The sequence below is a fragment of the Eumetopias jubatus genome, unplaced genomic scaffold (assembly GCF_037043125.1).
Source record: "Eumetopias jubatus isolate StellerSeaLion01/CBP00866 unplaced genomic scaffold, mEumJub1_p1.0 scaffold_11, whole genome shotgun sequence".
NCBI classification, from domain to species: domain Eukaryota; kingdom Metazoa; phylum Chordata; class Mammalia; order Carnivora; family Otariidae; genus Eumetopias; species Eumetopias jubatus.
Window position 1 is genome coordinate 15917583 of NW_028274817.1, and position 20473 is coordinate 15938055.

Below are 20473 nucleotides of genomic sequence, written 5' to 3' on the forward strand. Positions count from 1 at the left end.
GGCACAGGGCTCCTAAAACCCTTGTAATTTCCTTAGTGATAAGAGCACTAGGAACATCTTTTGTTCTAATATTTGGTCTTTGACCTAGTCTTTGACCCCAGCTCCTGACACAGACTTCCTAAATCTCTTGAGATTTCCTGAGTGATAGGAGTATCTTTTGGTTTAAATAAGGTGATTCTTGGTGGGCTCTTGGATGGGGGCTGGTCACCAAGCCATGATTAGAAGCTTGGAGTTTTCAGCCCCACTCCTCATCCTCCAGAGAGGGGAGGGGGGCTGGAAATGGAGTTGATGACTAGTCATACCTACATGAGGAAGCCTCCCTAAAATCTCTAAAGTAGGAGGTTCAGAGAGCCTCCAGGTTGATGAACAGATCCACCTACCAGGAGGATGACCCACCCCAACTACATAGGGACAGGAGCTCCTGTGCTTGAGACCCTTCCAGACACTGCCTTATGTATGTTTTTATCTGGCTGTTCATCTGTATCCTTTATCATATCCTTTTATAATAAACGGGTAAACAGTAAGTAAACTGGGTTCCTGAGTTCTGTGAGCCACACTAGCAAATTAATTGAACCCGAGAAGGGGGTTGTGGGAAAATCTTATTTATAGTGGGTGGATCAATGCACAGGTGACAATCTGGGCTTGCTGTTGGCATCTGAAGTAGGGTAGGAGCAGTCTTGTGGGACTGAGCCTTTAACCTGTGGGATCTGATGCTATCTCCAGGTAGATAGTGTCAGAACTGAGTTGAGTTGAGTGAAAGATACATAGGAGGAAGACTGAGGTTGTTTATCTTAAAGGTAAAGGTGCGTACAACATGGATAAAGGAGCACACATCTATCTTCTCAGACACACAAAAGATGTTAACAGTTAAAAGAAGTAAAACTGTCAAAAATAGATGAAAATAGCTATATAAATTGTAAAACATAAGTCATGATTAATTCATGGTTCTTTTAGTTGTGTGACTATAAAATCACAGATTTCATGGAGAAAACCGCCATTATTATGTCTAAATAATCACAGTGTGGTCAGAATAAGTCACATACAGCATTTCTCTCAGTTTGTTTCCATCAAGTCTTGTGGGATCTCCAGTTCTCCTCTATACCAGCCCCCTCCCAGTTATTTCTCGGAATTCCCGAGAACATAATCTTATTTATACTCAGCTCTCAAGTGGTCTTTTCCATACTCTTCCATTATCTGGTGACCTGATGCCAGGGTTTTTGATGCTGACGAAGTTACCATTACTGGCAGGGTCTACCATAGGTACTGCTGTCTTCAAATTTTAGTTTCAAGTATGGGAAACAAAGGTTTTGTTGGTTAGGTTTAATGAAACCAAGAGGTGCCAGTAACCTTTCCGGGGCCCTGGACCCCAGACTCACGTACTCTGACAATGAGAAAAACAGTATTGTCTATGTGCTGTTAGTTGGTTCAGAGTGATTTCACATCCTGTAGCACATCATCCCAACCATGCAAGGTGTTAATTTCCCAAGTGGTATTGTAACTGAATCATCAGTAAGCCTTTCCAACAATCTGAGACCTGCTGCTTCTGTGATGATGTACATAAAACCCGGGAATCTCATGGACTTCAACCCAACTTATCAGTAGAAGCAACAAATTCTGAGCCCCTCATAAAGTACTGTACTTCGAGGTGACTAGCCATAACATTATGCAGGTTGATTGCCCTAAACCCCTTCCACTATGGATGGGGTGACAATTTCCCTCAGTAGAAAAGAAACTATTTCTGGATTTGCTCTCCCTGACGCTGCTGGTACCATTCTTCTGCAATGGAGACTAGGGCCTTTTGGGATGCATCCTACTTGAGACATGCAATTTCTCACTGTCTACCTCCATTTTAAGTAGTTCTTCACATTTTCATCTTTCAAAGGCTTTGGTAGTCTGGTAAAGTTTATGGACCCCTTCTCAGAGTAATATTTTTAAGTGCAACATATAAAACACATAAGACTATTAAGGAAGCCACTATTATATAATATTATATTGTTTTATCTTCAGGCCACTTAGGGTTCTGGGGACCCCAAATCAAGAGGTTAAACTTGTTACCCATCCTCTACTTTCACTTCCAGATCCATAACCGTCTGACCAAACCATTAACCTCTCTGCCAATGAATTGGTAGAGATGAGAGGTTGGCAAACTCTAGTCTGTTACCTGGTTTTCTGAATAAAGTTTTATTGGAACACAACCAGATCCATATATTTACATCCTACTTACGGTCGTTTTTGACTGCAAGGGTGGTGTTGAGCAGTTACCACAGAGATCGTATGTGGCCTACAAAGCGGAAAATACTTACTATCTGCACCTTTAGAAAAAAAGCTTGCCAAGTCCAAGTATGGATCCTGGCCTAAAGGCCAAACAAGCAAAGTGGACCAGAAGTACTCCTTGAAGTTCTGCCCCCTGGGGGATTTTACTTCTCCATTGTCCCTCAGAGATACCCCTCAGGGCTATAATGCTGGAACAGTTCACTTCTGCCTGTTGCAGGCATATTATGCAGAGCCAGTTGTAAACAAGCCTTGAACCCTCTATGAGGTTAGAGGTGTGAGTCAATGGAACAACAGCTCTATGGTAGGGATAGGTGTCCTAGGACTTTTACGTGCAAGATCTGTTCAAGCCACATTCCAAACACAGAGCTTCCACTGAGGATGAAATGCTTCAGGGCACACCCAAATTTATAGCTAGGCAGTTCTCTGCACGCAATTTATGATAGGCAGTTTGGATTATGTGGTCACTTGAAGATATATGTTAGAAATTCAATCTCGATCAAAAAACTAGAAGCAGGACAAGTAATGGTTTTAATGGAGAAAAGTTACTTCCTTAAAAGAACATAGGTTTGTTCCAGAGCTCCAGGGACGTCTTGCGATTCACTGGAATGGACTTTCCACATGTTGTCATAAAATCCCATCCTGCCAGAAATGTTTTCGGTACCACTGCATTTATTGGATGATAAGGACCAGGTGGTGGAACCACTCCCACTACAGCGTGGACCAGATGGAGCACCACCTGTTGCTCTGGGCCTTCTCAAAGATGGAGGGTTACAGCTTTGTAGGCCAGTACATGGAAAGAAGCAACCAATCAGATGTGACACATGTTACCTCCAGCATCCATTGAAGTCCACTAAATAGTAGGGGCTGCATGATGTAACAACTTTTCACTCACAGTGGGCGAGATATCCAGTATGTCCAAGGTCACTGGACATACCTGCTCCCCCCCCCCCAATTCTACTGAGGTGTCAGCAGGCCCTTGTATTTTCTGGAGAATTATCACCATTTCCTAGCATCTGGGGTACCTGTTAATTTTTGCTCTCCAGATTCAGTCAACACAATGTCATCGATGGTAGGCTAGCATAATGATGTCTCATGGGATGATGAGATGATCAATATTCCCTGCAAATTAGTAGCACATGGCTGAAGAGCTGACATACACTGGGGCAAGACAGTGGTGTTCTGCTTCTGGTGTTCTCTGTTTATTGCTAGTTGTGTCTCTATTTAAAATTTTGCTGTTTTGTATATCATGGGTTTTTTGCATCAATTTTAGTTCTATAAAATATTGCATTAAAATATTATTTATCTTGGTTACTCAGTGCTTTGACATTCCCTTAAATTTTGTGTCTGAGGTGAGTGCTTCACTCATCTCACCCCAGCCCCATCTTGATTGGCATGTAGAGAAAATGCATCCATTAGATCAACGCTACTCACCATGTGTTTATAAGATCATATATGGAACACTAGCCACAGTTAGAGTTGACATATAATTAATGATAATCTAAGGTCACTTTGAGACCCACCTGCCTTTTAAAGTAGCCAAATATGAATTAAGTCATCACTCCTACATCTTTCAAGTCATTGATGGTAACATTTATCTCTGCAATTCTATCTACCAGGGAGGCAGTATTGCTTTCTTATTAGGGAACTGGAGCTCCAGGAGTTTCTACTTGGCCCTTTCTTCTGTAATAGTCTTAAAAGCCTTGCCTCTGTGGCTCAAGGAGCCCAGGTGGGAATTCTGTTGTTTACTTAGAATATGCATGTCATTTATATCCTCAGGAACTGAAGATATTTCTGCTGGACTGGGTTTGGCGGTTTCAATGGGCCTATGGTGAGACCCACAAGGGTCAAAAACTGCACTTTTATCTTGTCAATCCCTATCCTAAGTCTATAACTGGTAGCTATAGTGTCCTGGCTGATCAGAAATTAGTGTTTAACTCAGAACTAGGATTTACTATTCTTCAAAATTTGGGGTATTTCCTTTTCACCAGGGAAAATGGCTGCAGGTTCACTGGGGGGGAAGCTAGGAGAAAAATGCATACATACTTGGGGTGTTCTTCCTTAAGGGTATCTGGCCTCCTTTCATGTATGAGATCCTAAATTTATAAATCAACTTGGATCTGGTAACTGAGTGAAAGTTATGACTCTTTATTGTGGTAGATCAAGTCAGGTTTCCATTCACTTAAACCAGGAGTTTTGTCAGTTATAGAAGGATCTCATGGGCTGCCCATCCATTTGTGTCCTAGGGTTCCTGCTCAATTATATAATGCCAAAGATCCTTGTGAATTACAATTTCTAGTTACTATACAGGTCCTGCTATGGATTCTAGTAGTCACCCCAACTGTGTCTATGTTGGGTCAGTGTCCCCATCTAGTCTTTGCTAGCCCAGGCCTTTAGTTATCCCCATTGAGATTAGCAAGCTCATTTTGACTGCAATATGTCACACTAGCATCCTCACCTAGAGAGAACAGCTAATAAGGCTGTTTTAAAAGATAAGAGGGCTTGACAAGTATCAAATGTGGAGGGAGCGCTGGAGTTGGAAAAATAATCATTTTCCAACTCTCATAGTAAAGACTGGTTTAGGCAGGAAATCATCAACTGATGCTAAAGAAAAGGGGGAAATTGTGATGAGGATCAGAATATTTGCACTGTTCTTAAAATGTCTCTCCACAGACTGCTTATTAGTTGCTAGAGAAAAAACAGTAACTGTAAAGTGGAAAACCCAGAAAACAACTTGATTGGCTGATCAAAATTTACATCACCCATGGGGGGCAGACAGACATCCTGTGCCTCCCAATATTATGCTCTGAGAAGGACACAGCATCAATTATGCAGTTGTCTAGCCAGGAATGCATAATATGAATCTAAACATGAGGAAATATTAGACAAACTGCAAATGAGGAGCATTAAAACAAAAGGAAGGACTGTATTCGTCAAAAATCTCAATGTCAGAGAAGAAAGACTGTGCATGTTTCAGACTAGGGGAGACTAGAGAGACGTGACTACTAAATGCAATATATGATCCTAGACTGGATCCTGGGCTCAAGGGTAAAGATGTGCTAGACAGGGCATTATTGGTCAGTGGACAAAATTAAACTATGGAAGTTAGATTAGATCAAAGCTCTGTATTCATGTTACATTTTTTTTTTGATTATTCGATATGGCTCTATTTTCTGATCATTCAACTGTGTCCCACAACCAGCCTGAGCTCTCAACAGTCAGCGGTCCTGACAACCTGCCTTGGGGAAGGATGAAGGCGGAAGGATGAGCTAATGCTGGTCCCTGTGTCCAGCACCTCAGAGGTGATTGGTCTGGCTGGGCACTCAGTAAACAGTCTCTGAGGGAGACAGGCCACCCAGCGGGGCAGAGAAGCGGGGGAGAGGCAAAAGAGAACCGGTGGCCTGCATGCCTGCCCCTCCCTGGGCCCGGCTTGGCCCACATCTGGGGCCTGGAAGGCTGGGACGGCAGCCCCGCCGGGGAGTCTGGCTTGGCAAAGGCAGAAGGGCCCAAGGTGGAGGCAGAGATGCAGTCCTCCAGGGGCCTGTCCCTTCCGGCGATTGGAAAGCTGGCTTCTGATTAGGGAGTGGCTGGCTGGGCAGCAGACCGGAAGATGGCAAGACCTCCCTGGGGGCAGACGAGGCAGGTGCCTGAGCCCTCATCCCTCATCCTGACCCTCCTCCCAGCACAAAACACCTAATTGATTATACTGCTAATGAATCGGTACCCCTGGAAGAAACACCTGGGTCCCCCTGAGGTCAATCTCAGAGGGGCTCGAGGTCTTCTCCCCAGACCCCTCCCTTCCGAGGCACCTGATTTGTGGGGTTCAGGCCCTGACCCTCCTCCCAGGTCCCAGGTCCTGGAAGGGCAGCCCTGCCGGCCCCATGGTTGGTTGCATCTCCTACAGAAAACGCTCTTGCTCCACCCCCGGTCTGGACGCCCTCCCAGGACCCAGCAGCACCAGCTACCCCAGAGCACATCCTCTTTTCTACAAGTGAGGAAACTGAGGCCCAGAGAGCCCGAGGTAAGAGGCAGAGGAACCAGGGGACCTCCTCTAGGGCTGCCTCCTGCCCCAGGGACTCTGAAGGCACCCAGGACCCCAGGAGGGACAGGCCCAAGCTCCCTGGGGTGTGGCAGGAGGGCAGAGGCAGTGAGAAGCACAGGGGAGGGCGAGTGGTGCAAGGAGCCTGACAGGGAGGCCGCTGGGTGTTCAGGGCACCAGCCATCCATGGGGGCTTGGGGAAGACGCAACCAAGGTTGCACCCTGAGCTGGCTCCCCTCAGCCCTGACCAAGGTGGGGGGGGCACAAGACTTCTGAGGAAGGGGCCAGAACCGGGGATCCAGAGGCTGGCCCTGCCCTCCTTCAGACAAGAGGAGAGAGTACCCCAGTCACGAGAGGGCGACTGGGGTAGGGTGGAGGACAGACAGGGTTGGGGGTCCCTGGTCAGCATCGCGGGCAGGAGCAGGGACGCCGAGGCTGCACATTTCCTCTGTCATCTCTGCTCACAAGCCCCGAGGACCATGGGGTCGCCTCCAGGGCTGAGGGCTCACTGGCAGGCTTGTTCCCAAGTCCATGGCCTGGCCCTGGGACTTCTACCTAAATGCTCCTCCAGGGGAATTCAAAAGACGAAAAGGAGAAAGATTCCCCCAAGTCCTCAGGAGCAACACAGAAAAGCTCTGTAATTCCAGGCGGGGGCCTCTCAGTAAGGGGTGAAGCCCTGCTTCCCGCCGGGTGGAGCAGAGAGGGGTGGCAGGTGGAAAGCTCCGGGCGCTGGTGTGTGGCCCCGTCACTGCATCTTGGCCTTTGGGAGCAGTCCCTGAACTGTTTTGTACAGGAGGTCGAAGTGCTGGGGGGCAACAGGATGGTTTGAGTGAGGTCAGGGGCAAACCCTGCCTCAAGGAAGGCCTGAGGGCCACCTGTGGGGTCACCTGCTTCTAGGCAGGACGGGGGGCGGGTAGGGGATGCCGAGGACTCACCTGGCCAGGTTGACTCTCGCACAGAGGCCTTGCCTCCCACCTGAGCTCCCACCTGCTCACCTGGACTGCCGTGTAGGCCAGCCCGAGGTAGGCATCAATGCAGATGGCCAGGAGCATGTAGAAAATGGCTGGCTTGACCCTGTAGGCACTCATCACCTGCTTCAGCTGGTCATGGAAGACAAACTTGGGGTCCTGTGTATCGGCTTTGATGTGGTGCTGCTTCCCCTCCTTCAGGTAGTGACTCAGCTAGTGTTCCGGCATGCTGAGGAACGTGCAGGATTTGTCCATCAGCTGGGTGGCCTGCGGCTGGCTGGTGGGCCAGCCCATTGCCAGGTCTAGCTGTTCCTGCTGGATCATCTGCTCCAGGAAGACTGGCATGTCTCAGGGGTTCCCTTCGCGGTCAGGTTGTAAATGACTCAGGTCAGGGCTTCTGTGATGAGCCTCAAGTTGCCGGTCAGAGTTTTAGAATTGACCAGAGACCTCACGTCCATGCTGCTGCTGCACTGGCTGTCACGGCGGCTCTCCAGGTGGGCCAGGGCGAAGGCAGACAGCCAGAGAATGGTGCAGTGCTCATGCTTCCAGGTCAGGATGTCCTCAGCGGGGTTGATCTTGTGCACCACGGGTTCCTGCAGCTCCGGGACCTGGCGGCCACTGTCTCCAGCTCAGGCAGGAAGGCATGTTGCAGCGTCTCCTTGCAAGGTGGCTAGGACGTGTGAAGATAGAGGCTGTCCGCCTGGACCACGGTGTCAGAGGACAAAGGCCACATTGTACTGAATATGCTGGAATCTGTGCGGTTCACGTTGTCTTCCAATCAGTGCTTGGTTCCCTGGTAGTTGAACTTGCCCTTCCAGGAGCAAAGAACAGAAGGTTGTACATTGCGTGTGTGCACAGGTTGGGTAGTAATTTGGCAACAGAGGCAGAGCCCTGGGAAGCGGAGCTGGCCTGTGTCTACGTGTAGATGGAGAGCAGGGCCTCCTGGTGCACAGCAAAGGACATGGGGTCGATGGTCTACGTGGCCAGCACCTTGGGCCCCATCTCCATGAACTGCTGGATGACGTCCTGGGACACAAAGGACACATTGTCTCCTGCCCTATCTTTGCTAGATTACTGGTATGTACTAATTATGAGAAATAGATTTGGAATAAATCTTGCACTTATTCTTGTCAAATAAATTTAACATAAATTGTCCTGTATTCTCTTTCATCATCATGTAACCATGTGAGATGAGGAGAGAAGCTATTTTCTGCATTTTATAGCGAGGAAACTGAGGCACAAAGTGGCTAACATCCCATATGACATAATGATGGAACTGGTATTAGAATTTAGGCTTTCTAGGGGTGCCTGTCAGCTCAGTCAGTAGAGCATGTGACTCTTGATTTTGGGGTTGTAAGTTTGAGCCCCATGTTGGGAGTAGAGATTACTTAAAATCTTTTTTTCTAAGATTTTATTTATTTATTTGAAAGAGATAGAGAGAGAAAGAACAAGCAGGGGGAGTGGCAGGCAGAGGAAGAGGGAGGAGCAGGCTCTCCACTGAGCAAGAACCTGATGCAGGGCTTAATCCCAGGACCCTGGGATCATGACCTGAGCCGAAGGCAGACACTTAACTGAGTGAGCCACCCAGGCCCCCCTAAAAATAAAATCTTAAAAAAAAAGAATTTAGGTTTTCTCTTCCTCATTTTACTGAAGCATCCCAGGCCCAATGAAAATATTGCCAAGTTCCCTAAAATATTTTGGAAATACTAAATATAACTCTGCAAGAATTTTGCAGAGATATCTTTTAACCAATGTTAAATAATCATTAGGATACTAAACATCACAAATGAGAAAGACAATGGACTCTGAAAAACAAACTGAGGGTTCTAGAGGGGAGGGGGGCGGGGGGATGGCTTAGCCTGGTGATGGGTATTAAAGAGGGCACATTCTGCGTGGGGCACTGGGTGTTATGCACAAACAATGAATCATGGAACACTACATCAAAAACTAATGATGTAATGTATGGTGATTAACATAACAATAAAAAAATAAATATCACAAATGATGTCTCAACTCAAACTCAAAAGTTCTCTCTCTCCTACCAGCTTTCTCTCTCATTGTCTCAGTTTTTTTTTAAAAGATTTTATTTATTTATTTGAGAGAGAGAATGAGAGCCAGAGAGCACGAGAGGGAAGAGGGTCAGAGGGAGAAGCAGACTCCCTGCTGAGCAGGGAGCCCGATGTGGGACTCGATTCCGGGACTCCAGGATCATGACCTGAGCCGAAGGCAGTAGCTTAACCAACTGAGCCACCCAGGCGCCCTCATTGTCTCAGTTTTTGCCAATGATGCCGTTATTCTTTGCTTGCTCTTCTTGCCCTCAGCTTCCAACTTTGGCTGGCTGCGCACCCCACCTAGATTCTGATGGTTAAGATCACCTTGTCTTAGCATGCATACCTCTTCAGCAGGTGCCTTTCAAGAAAATTCAAGCCTGGGTATCTTCCTTAAGACCCCTTCTGTCCCATGGTAAACACTCTGTACTTTTGCCCCACCAAATACTTGAAGTTCAGACTACATCCACTGCAATCCGCTGTCTTTGCTCGACAGTCATAGACAACTCCAACCAGTCTTTAAATGTATTATTTTAGGTAAACCTCAACCGCCACTCCTTGGGCCTTCTGATTTTCAAAGGACACATATCAACTGTTGTCCAAACTCTAGAGAATATATATCAAGCTCAGAGTAGTTCTCTTGAAGCCCCTTTAATTTAGTTTGAAGATCGTGAGAGTGGGGAGAGAAATGCACAGCATTATGACAATCTTCTAAGTAATCCTCACTCATTGGTTACCCTTCCTGATCACTCTTTTCTTCTCTTGAATAGACCAGAGGCTGGTAATGGGCTATTTTACAATGCACTAAGCATGTCCTTCATTGGATAAATTGATATTTCTTTTTAGAATTGCCTTAGTTGGCTATAACAAATGATCCTAGACAAAGTAACTTAAACAACATACATTCCTTTCTCACAGTTCTAAAGGCTGGAAATTGGAAATCATGATACCAGCATGGTCGGGTTCTGGTGAGAGCCCTCTTCTTAGTTGTAGATGGCCAACTGCTTGCTGTATCCTCACTTGATAGAAAGAGAACTATCTAGCTCTCTGGTCTCCTCTTATAAGAACATTAGTCCCATTCATGACCCAATCACTTCCCAAAGGCTCTGTCTCCAAGTACCATCACATTGGGATTAGGGTTTCAGCATATACATTTTCAGGAAACAGAAACATTTCGCTCATAACAGGAATGATGGGTATTTGTCACATATATTTTCCAGCAGCAATTTGGAGACAAATATTCCCATTTTAACACTGTGCTTCACAGATAAGCGATACATTAAAACATAAAAAGACAAGGATCCTGGCTCACATAGCTTAATCTCCTGGAAATCCCAACAGTTTTATGCTGGCTTATAGTGTACATGATAATTTGTGATATTGTTATCTACTTAATTCCTAGGAAACAGCACAAGTTGGTCCAACAACATTTGGTGCAAAGGAAGAGAAAGTAGTGGAGGCTAAAAGCTCAGATCTAGATGATGTCAAGAATGGGGGGGTAAGGAACTCTGAGAAACCTCTCCTCCATAAAAGCAATGAGGGGGCGCCTGGGTGGCTCAGTCGGTTGGGTGTCTGACTTTTGATTTTGGCTCAGGTCATGACCTCAGGGTCATGAGATCAAGGCCCGTGTCAAGCTCTGTGTTGGGCATGGAGCCTGCTTCAGATTCTCTCTCTCCCCCTCCCTCTCACTCGCTCTTGCTCTCTCTCTCGCTCTAAAAAAGAAAAGGCAATGAATACTAGCCAAAAAATGTAAAAGCAACTTTCCCAGAACTCTAGAAATTAACTAAAAGCTTGCAAAAATCAAGAGAGCATTTCTTCAAGAAAAATGGTTTAATCTCGGTAAGAACAGTGAACTTTGTGTCATTAGAACTTCCCCTATTCCCATACTCTCTCCCCAGCTCTGTGGTAGCCTTGAAAATCGACAGCCCACAATCACAGTGAAAACCAGCACCTTAGCAGCCGTGGGAAGGATCAGAATGACAGAGAATATAGACTTTATACTTCCTGACTTAAAAACTTACTGCTAAACCATATTAATCAAGATAGTGTGATGCGGGTCTATATAGATCAATGGCGTAGGATAGAAAGTCCAGAAATAAACCGTCACATCTATGGTCAATTGATTTTCAACAAGAGTGCTATAACCATTCAAGGGGAAAGAGTAGTCTTTTCACCAAAAAAATGTGCTTGGACAATTGGATATCCATATGCAAAAGAATGAAGTTAAACCCTTACCTTACACCACATACAAAAAATGAATTCAAAATGGTTCAAAGACCTGAAACTATAAAATTCTTAGAATGAAAATAGGTATAAATCTTTATGACCTAGGTTGGGCAATTTAGGCACTTTTTTTAAATATTTTATTTTTAAGCAATCTCTCTATCCAACATGGGGCTCGAACTCACAATCCTGAGATCAGGAGTCGCATGCTCCATTGACCGAGCCAGCCAGGTGCCCCAATTTAGGCACTTCTTAGATATGACACCTAAAGCATGAACAACAAAAGAAAAAACAGATAATTTGGATTTCATTAAAGTTAAAAAATTAATGGGGTGCCTGGGTGGCTCAGTTGGTTAAGCATCTGACTCTTGAGATAAGACAACCCATAGATTAGAAGAAAATATTTGCAAATCACATATATGATGTCTTGCATACAGAATATATAAGGAACCCTTACAGCTCAACAATAAAAGGATACCCCAGTTAGAAAATGGGCAATAGATTTGAATGTACCCTGCCCAAAAGATGATACACGAATGGCTAATAAACACATGAAAAGGTATTCAGCATCATTAATCATTTGGGAAATGCAAATCAAAATAAAATGATACCCACTATTCTGGCTATAATGGCTAGGAGATATATATTAGATAGGTAGATAGGCAGACAGACAGACAGACAATGACAAGTGTTGGTGAAATAGGAACACTTACCCATGTTAGTGGTAATGTAATGTGGTGCAACCACTCTGGAATACAGTCTGGCAATTCCTGAAATGGTTAAACATAGAGTTATCACAAGATCCAGTAATTCCACTCCTAGGTCTATTACCAAGAGAAATGAAAACTAATATCCACAGAAATGCCTGTACACAAACGTTCATAGCATTATTCATAATAGCCAGAAGGTGGAGACAACTCAAATGTCCATCAACTGATAAATGGGCAAATAAAATATGGTACATTCATACAGTGGAATAGTATTGGGCAATAAAAAGTAACGAGGTACTGATACCTTCTACAACATTGATGTACCTGGAAAACATTATGCTGCATGAAAAGAGCCAGTGAGAAAGACCACATATTGTAAATGTCCTTTTGTATGAAGTCCAATATGGGAAAATCCACGGAGGCACAAAATGTATTAGTGGTCGCCAAGTGGCTGGTAGAAAGGAGGAATGGGGAATGACTGATAATGTGTATGGGGTTTCTTTTGGGGCAATGAAAATTTTCTAGAATTTGGGAGTGGTGATGTTTGCACAACCTTGTAAACATGCTAAAAATCACTGAAAAATTGCTTACTACTTCCTTCTAAACAAATATAAACAGATGGTATAAGGCTCTATAGTTCCACTTACCAACTTAAGGCTGAGATATAAACGCAACTCACTTCTTTGGATTTCCAGCAGCAGGCAGAAAGACTGTGTGCCTTGGTGTCTCTTCAAAGTATACTCTTGCCTACAAGTGAAATCCAAAGGGGGTAGTAGATGATGTTTTTTAAGATGATGCTTAAACATTATTTACAAATTTGTCATTCCCCTCCTCCTGTGAGAAAACTGTGTAACTCTCTTTAAAACAAGTTTGTGTCTAAGATGTGTTTAAAAATACCAACTTTTAAAAACAGAAAAGCCTCTTTACAAAGAGCTGCAATTATTTAAAAACTGTCAGCATCTACATATTTGAGAATTTTCATTGCATGTTAAAGACTGATTCATTCAAAAGAAGTGGAAACAGAAGACTGAATATATAGGAAAGAAAGAGAGCAGGAGCTTCCTGTAGAGTCGTGATTTCCTAGGTACCATATTTGGATTTCACAAAAGTCATTACAGGATCTTAGGCTATTGGCATAAAAGAAGGGCAGCATGATACATCATCCATCTTTCTCCCTTCAATTTTTGATTAGTGTAGACAAAGAAGTAGGTAGAAGGCATATTGAAGTTATGAAGAAATACGGGCATCCCTCTGGTGAAAAGTGTGCTGTCACCTTTAAAGTAAGGTATAATGAAAGGATTCTGGAAGACCACTCCCTTGGGAGCATCTGAATGATGAGTCATTATAAAGAAAGCAGGAAACAAAAATCAAACACCTTCATCAGATCACGTGTTCTTGTCTATCGTTTGAGTTAACCCCACTACAGAGGCATGGCAGGAAGGCTTTGAGCACAGCCCCATCTGAGACAACCGTGGTGAGGGAAGGCCAACAAAGTGCTAAGAAACAGAGAAGTCGACTGGTAAGAAAACCCAAACAGTTTCCCCTTCTTCGACAAAACCCAGATATTTGTGAACCTAGAACACCGTTGCAAGTTCTGATTTCTTCACTTGAAAAAGGACTGGATGGAGCTACAGAAAGTCCAGAGAAGAGCATTTTTGAAACTCAGGCAAATAAAGAAGATTGTTATGTGAGGCCATGCTAAATAACTAGCATCATGTATTTTTCAGGCTAGCAAATGAAGGCCGAGAAGTGATATTATTATACACTGTGAAATCCATATGGTGACCATAGGCTTGTTTGTCATCTTTCAGTATTAGAACTTTTCATTCCTTATCTTTCTAACCATATTGTAACATATATTAATGCTTTGAAACGTGAAATGTGAACTTGAAAGCTCAGTCCTATCCAATGTATGAGCCACTCTGAAGGCAAACACACTGTTTAGGAGCTTCCAGTAACCAGTGGAATCTGGCTTTCCCTGAACCCGGAGTATTGGTCAGGGTTCTCCAGAGAAATGGAACCAATGGTGTGTATGTATATACATGAATATGATATGTATGGACTTGTCAGCCTCCATAATCATATGAACCAATTGATTATGGAGGCCGACAAGTCCCAAGATCTGCAGGGTAAGTTGGCAAGCTGAAGACTTGGGAAAGCTGATGGTATAGTTCCACACTGAAGATTGGCTTGAGATCCAGAGAGAGCTAATGTTTCTGTTCTAGAGTAAAGGCAGGAAAAAGCTGATGTCTCAGCTCAAAGGCAGACAGGAGGGATTCTCTCTTACTTGGGGAAGGGTAAACCTTTTTTATTTTATTTTATTTTATTTTATTTTATTTTATTTTATTTTATTTTATTTTATTTTATTTTATTTTATTATGTGATATTAGTTACCATACAGTACATCATTAGTTTTTGATGTAGTGTTCCATGATTCATTGTTTGCATATAAATTCTATTCAGGTTTTCAGCTGATTGGATGAGGTCCACTCACATGGAGGGCAATCTGCTTTACACGGTCTAATTTAAACATTAATCTCAGGCCAAAATACCCTCATAGAAACACCCAGAGTAATGTTTGACCAAATAGCTGGCCGCTCCATGGCTCAGCCAAATTGATATATAAAATTAACCATCACCGGTGGTATATAGGAAATGAACCCTAAATACTTTATTTTCTTAATTCCTCATGTTTTTCTCTTTCCTGTACCATTTTTGCTAGTATGAGCTTCTAGAATTCTGCCTTGATTTCCTGGACTTTCTCTCCTGTTCCTTCCACCAACTCTTTCCCCCATTCTCTGTATTCTGAGTGGCTGATGGCAGTTCTACTCTCAACTGAATGGACTACTCCAAACCACGTTGCTGACTTTCACTTCATTCACAGGTTTATCTACTCCGGTTTGGAGACCCTTGCTGCCGTAACTTCACTCTGCAGACTGACTCCCTTAGATGCTGATGCTAGAATAATTTAAGATCCAGGCTACCTTGATCTTTTGGCCAATGATTTAAATTGTTAGCTATCACTTACAAGAGGGAATCCAACAGTTGATTTCATTTCCCTAACCCAAACCCCCACTGTTCACAGCTTCCTTTCTTTCCCTGTGGTCTCTTTGCTGAGTTACTACTTCATATACATATGTTCACTTAAAGTATAAACATAACAAGATTGTGTCCCTCATCTCTTGCTTTACTTTTGGTCCAATTTCACAATTTTAAAAGAATTAGACTTTAGAGAAAAAGGAGATAAATTGGACTACATAAAATTTTTAAAACTTTTGTGCTATTGACAGTATTATCAAGAAAATGAAAAGACAACCTACAGAATGGGAAAATGTTTGCAAATATATCTGATAAGGGCATAGGATACAGAATATATAAAGAACAATGACAACTCGGGGTGCCTGGGTGGCTCAGTTGGCTAAGCGTCTGCGGCTAACTGCTGCCTTTGGCTCAGGTCATGATCCCAGGGTTCTGGGATCAAGCCCTGCAACGGGCTCCCTGCTCAGCGGGCAGTCTGCTTCTCTCTCTCCCTCTGCCCCTCCCCCGTGTTCATGCTCTCTCTCTCTCTCTCAAATAAATAAAATCTTAAAAAAAGGAACAATGACAGCTCAACAATAAAAAGACAAATGACCCAATGACATAATGGGAAAAGGATTTGAATAGAAATTTCTTCAAAAAAAGATGTACAAATAGTCATTAAACACATGAAAACATGCTCAGCATCATTAGTAGGGAAATGCAAATCAGAATCACAGTGAGATACCACTTCAACCCACTGGTGTGGTTATAATACAAAAAGACAGTGACCAGTGTTGGCAAGGACTTAAAGAAATTGAAATCCTCATACATTGCTAGTTGGAATATAAAAAGTTTAACTTCATTGGAAAACCGTTTGGACGTTTCTCAGGGAGTTGAACATAAAGTGACCATATGATCCAGCAATACCACTCTTAGATATATTGAAAATACCCAAGTGAATCAAAAACATATGTCCACACCAAACAGTGCATACACATGTTCATAGCAGCATTGTTCATAAAAGCTAAAAAGTGGAACCAACCCAAATGTCTTTCAACTGATGAATGGATAAACAAAATGTTATATATTTATACAATGGAATATTATTCAGCTATAAAAATGAATGAAGTTCTTATATGTGCTGCAACATGGGGGAAACTTGAAATCATTATGCTAATTAAAAGAAGCCAGACACAAAAGGGCAAATATTTTATGATTCCACTTACATGAAATGTCCAGAATAGGCAAATCGATGGAGACAGAAAATAGAATAGTGGTTGCCAGAGGCTAGAGGACGGAATAAAGATTGGGGAGTGACTGCATGGGTGTGGGATTTCTTTTTGGGGAGTAAAACTGTTCTGGAATTAGGAAGTGGTTGTACAACCTTGTAAATATACTTTAAAATGTCGAATTGAGAGCATACATCCAAACAAGAGGTTTTACATGGATTTTCATAGGAGCATTATTCATAATAGCCAAAACGTGGAACCAACTAAAATGTCCACCGACTGATGAGTAAATAAACAAAATGTGGTATGTCCATACAGTAGAATTTATTCATTAATAAAACTATAAACACTGATGAAAGAAATTAAAGCAGGGTGGCTTAGTCGGTTCAGTGTCTGACTCTTGGATTCAGCTAAGGTCATGATCTCAGGCTCATATGTGAGACTGAGCCCCGTGTTGGGCTCCATGATCAGTGAGGAGTCTGCTGGAGATTCTCTCTCCCTCACTGTCTGCCCCTTCCCCCCTGCTTGTGTGCTCTCACTCTCTCTCTCAAAATAAATAAATCTCTAAAAAAAGAAATCAAAGCAGACACAAATAAATGGAAAGTTATCCCATGTCCATGGATCAGAAGTATTAGTTGTTAAAAGATCCATGCTACCCAAAGTAACCTACAGATTCAACGCATCCAATCCCATTATCATTTTTTTGAAGAATTTATTTATTTATTAGAGAGAGAGAGAGAGAGAGAGAGCACGTGTGCGCGAGCAGGGGGAGGGGCCGAGGGAGAGGGAGAGAGACAAGCAGACTCTCTACTGAGCATGGAGTCAGATGTGGGGCTCGATCCCAGGACCCTGAGATCATGACCTGAGCTGAAGTCAGACGCTTAACTGACTGAGCACCCAGGTACCCCTCCCGTTATCATTTTTTACAAAAATAGGAAAACAGTCCTAAAATCCACAAAAGACTCTAAATAACTAAAGCAATTTTCAGCAAGAAGAACAAAGTTGTAGACCTCGTACTTCCTGATTTCAAAATGTATTATGAACTGATAGTAATTGAAACAGTATGGTACTGGCATGAAAACAGACATGTAAAAACAACCAGACATGTAGAACAATGAAAGAGAATAGAGCCCAGGAACCCATGCATATAAGTCAAATGATCTTCAGCAAGTCAGCCGAGACCATTCAATGAGGAAAGGACAGTCTCTTCAACAAACAGTGCTGGGAAAACTGGATATCCACATGCAAAAGAATGAAATTAGACCCTTGCCTTACATAATAAAAAAAAAAACAAACTAAAACTAAGTCGAAGACTTAAATAAGACCTGAAATTATAGAACTCCTTGAAGAAAAAATAGAGGAAAACCTTGACATTGGTCTTGGCAATAATTTCTTGGATATGACACCAAAAGTACAGCCAACAAAAGCATAACTAGACAAGTGGGACTATGTAAAACTAAAAAGCTCTGTAGAGCAAATGAAACAGTCGACAAAATAAAAGACAACCTATGGATCGGGAGAAAAATATTTGCAGGCTATGCATCTGACAAAGGATTAATATCCAAAATGTGTAAGGAACTCCTACAACTCAATAACAAAAAACCCCAAATAACTTAGTTAAAAAATGGGGAAAGGACCTGAAGAGATATTTTTCCAAAGAAAACATACAAATGGCCAAAAAAAGATGCTCAACATCACTCATCATCAGGGTAATGCAAATCAAAACCACAATGAGATATCACCTCATACCTGTTAGGATGGCTGTTATAAAAAAAGAAAAGTGTTGGCAAGCATATGGGCAAAAGGGAAAGTAAAAATAAAAAAATCTTACTCTCTCAAAATTAAAAACCACTGTGTACCAAAGGACACAATCAGCAGAGTGAAAAAGTAACCTACAGGATGGTAGGAAGCATTTGCAAATCATATATCTAATATGGGGCTCCTATCCAGAATATATAAAGAACTCCTACAACTGAACAGCAGAGAAACAACACCGTTTAAAAATGGACAAAGAATTTGAATAAACATGTCTCAAAGATGACATACAAATGGCCAACAAGCATATGAAAAGATGCTCAACATCATTAGTCATTAGGGACATGTGAATGAAAACCACAATGAGATACCACCTCACATCTATCAGGATGGCCACTATCAAAAAAACAGAAACTAACATGCATTGACAAAGCTACAGAGAATTGGGACCTTTACGCACCGTTGATAGGAGCACAAAATGGTATGGCTGCTATTGAAGATGATATGGTGGTTCCTCAAAAAATTAAAAATAGAATTACTATATGACCCAGCAATCCCACGCCTGGGTATAGACCCAGAAAAACTGAAAGCAGGATCTTGCAGAAATATTTGCATGCTCATGGTCATAGCAGCATTATTCACAATAGCCAAGAGGCAGAAGCAACACAAATGTCCATCAATTAAAAAAATATGGCCTATACATACAGTGGACTATTTTTTTTAAGATTGTATTTATTTGACAGAGAGAGAGACAGTGAGAGAGGGAACACAAGCAGGGGGAATGGGAGAGGGAGAAGCAGGCTTCCCGCCAAGCAGGGGGCCCGATGTGGGGCTCAATCCCAGGACCCTGGGACCATGACCTGAGCCAAAGGCAGACGCTTAACGACTGAGCCACCCAGGCGCCCTACATACAGTGGACTGTTATTCAGCCTTAGAAAGGAAGGAAATCCTTGAACAATATTGTACACCTGAAACTAATACAACACTGTATGTGAACTCTACTGGAATTAAAATAATAAGCTTAATTTTTAAAAAAGGAAGGAATTCCTGTCACATGCTGCACATGAGTGAACTTCGAGGTCATTATGCTAAGTGAAAATAAGACAAGAGTTCTTGTCTTCACAAGAAGACAAACATATGCAGTATGATTCCATCTGTATGAGGTATCTAAAGTAGTCAGATTCATAGCAACAAAGTAGAAGGGTGGTTGCCAGGGGCGGAGGGGAGGGGGGAAATGGGGAATAGAATTTCAGTTTTGCAAGATGAAAAAGTTCTAGAGATTGATTGCACAACAAGGTGAATATACTTAATGCTGCTGAACAGTGCACTTAAAAGGGTTGAGATGGTGAATTTTATGTTGTGGGTTTTTTTTTAAGATTTATTTATTTTAGAGAGAGTGCATATGCATGCGTGCATGGGGGGGTACAGAGGGAGAGGGAGGGAGGGGGAGGGGCTTAGGGAGAGGGAGACAAGCAGACTCCCTGCTGAGTGGGGAGCCTGACACAGGGGCAGGGCTCAATCCCACGACCCTGAGATCACGCCCTGAGCCGAAATCAAGAGTTGGACGCTCAACCGACTGAGTCACCCAGGCGCCCCTGTTGTGTGTGTGTTTTTTTTAAACCACAATTAAAAAGTTTAAAACAGAAAGAAATGCTGGAGGTGCTACTTTACACAACAGGCAGCAAACTCAAGGATTAATTAGTCATTCAAGAGCTGGTACAGGTTCCTATTGTAAATAAGTTTTAAAAAGATTTAGGTATAATTATAAGTGATAACATTAAAATGGATTTTTAACAGAATTTGGGATGTTTGACATTCCAGATCTTTAAAAAGATCACTAAACAGAGGATGATATGCTGTCAAACAACCTAGCTTTTGGTGCATGGATAAAAGAGACTTCTGGCCTGGATGGACCACACCTCTGACAGAATGAGGCTACTACTATGTTCCAATAAAATTAAAAGTCTACAGTGTGCCTGTTTAATTAATCAGTCACTTAAATAATATTACTTTAATGTAAGTTTGTCGAAGCCAAGTGATAACCGCAGAGAGCTTTGTAAAACAACCAAACCCAAACAGTGCTACAGATTTAAAAAACTGAAAGGACCCTTTTCATTATTTTATGGTTCTATATTTTCATGGCAGATGTTGACATTTTACCATTGTTCCAGAATCAAATGTCAAGTTATTCCTGTTCAGAATTTTCCATTTC

General features: G+C 42.7%; 1 pseudogene; it reads right to left on the reverse strand.

Annotated features, from left to right (window-relative positions):
* Window positions 1-7055: 7055 nt before the first annotated feature.
* Window positions 7056-20473, reverse strand: part of LOC114201637 (BOS complex subunit NCLN-like) — a 62215-nt pseudogene continuing 48797 nt past the window's right edge.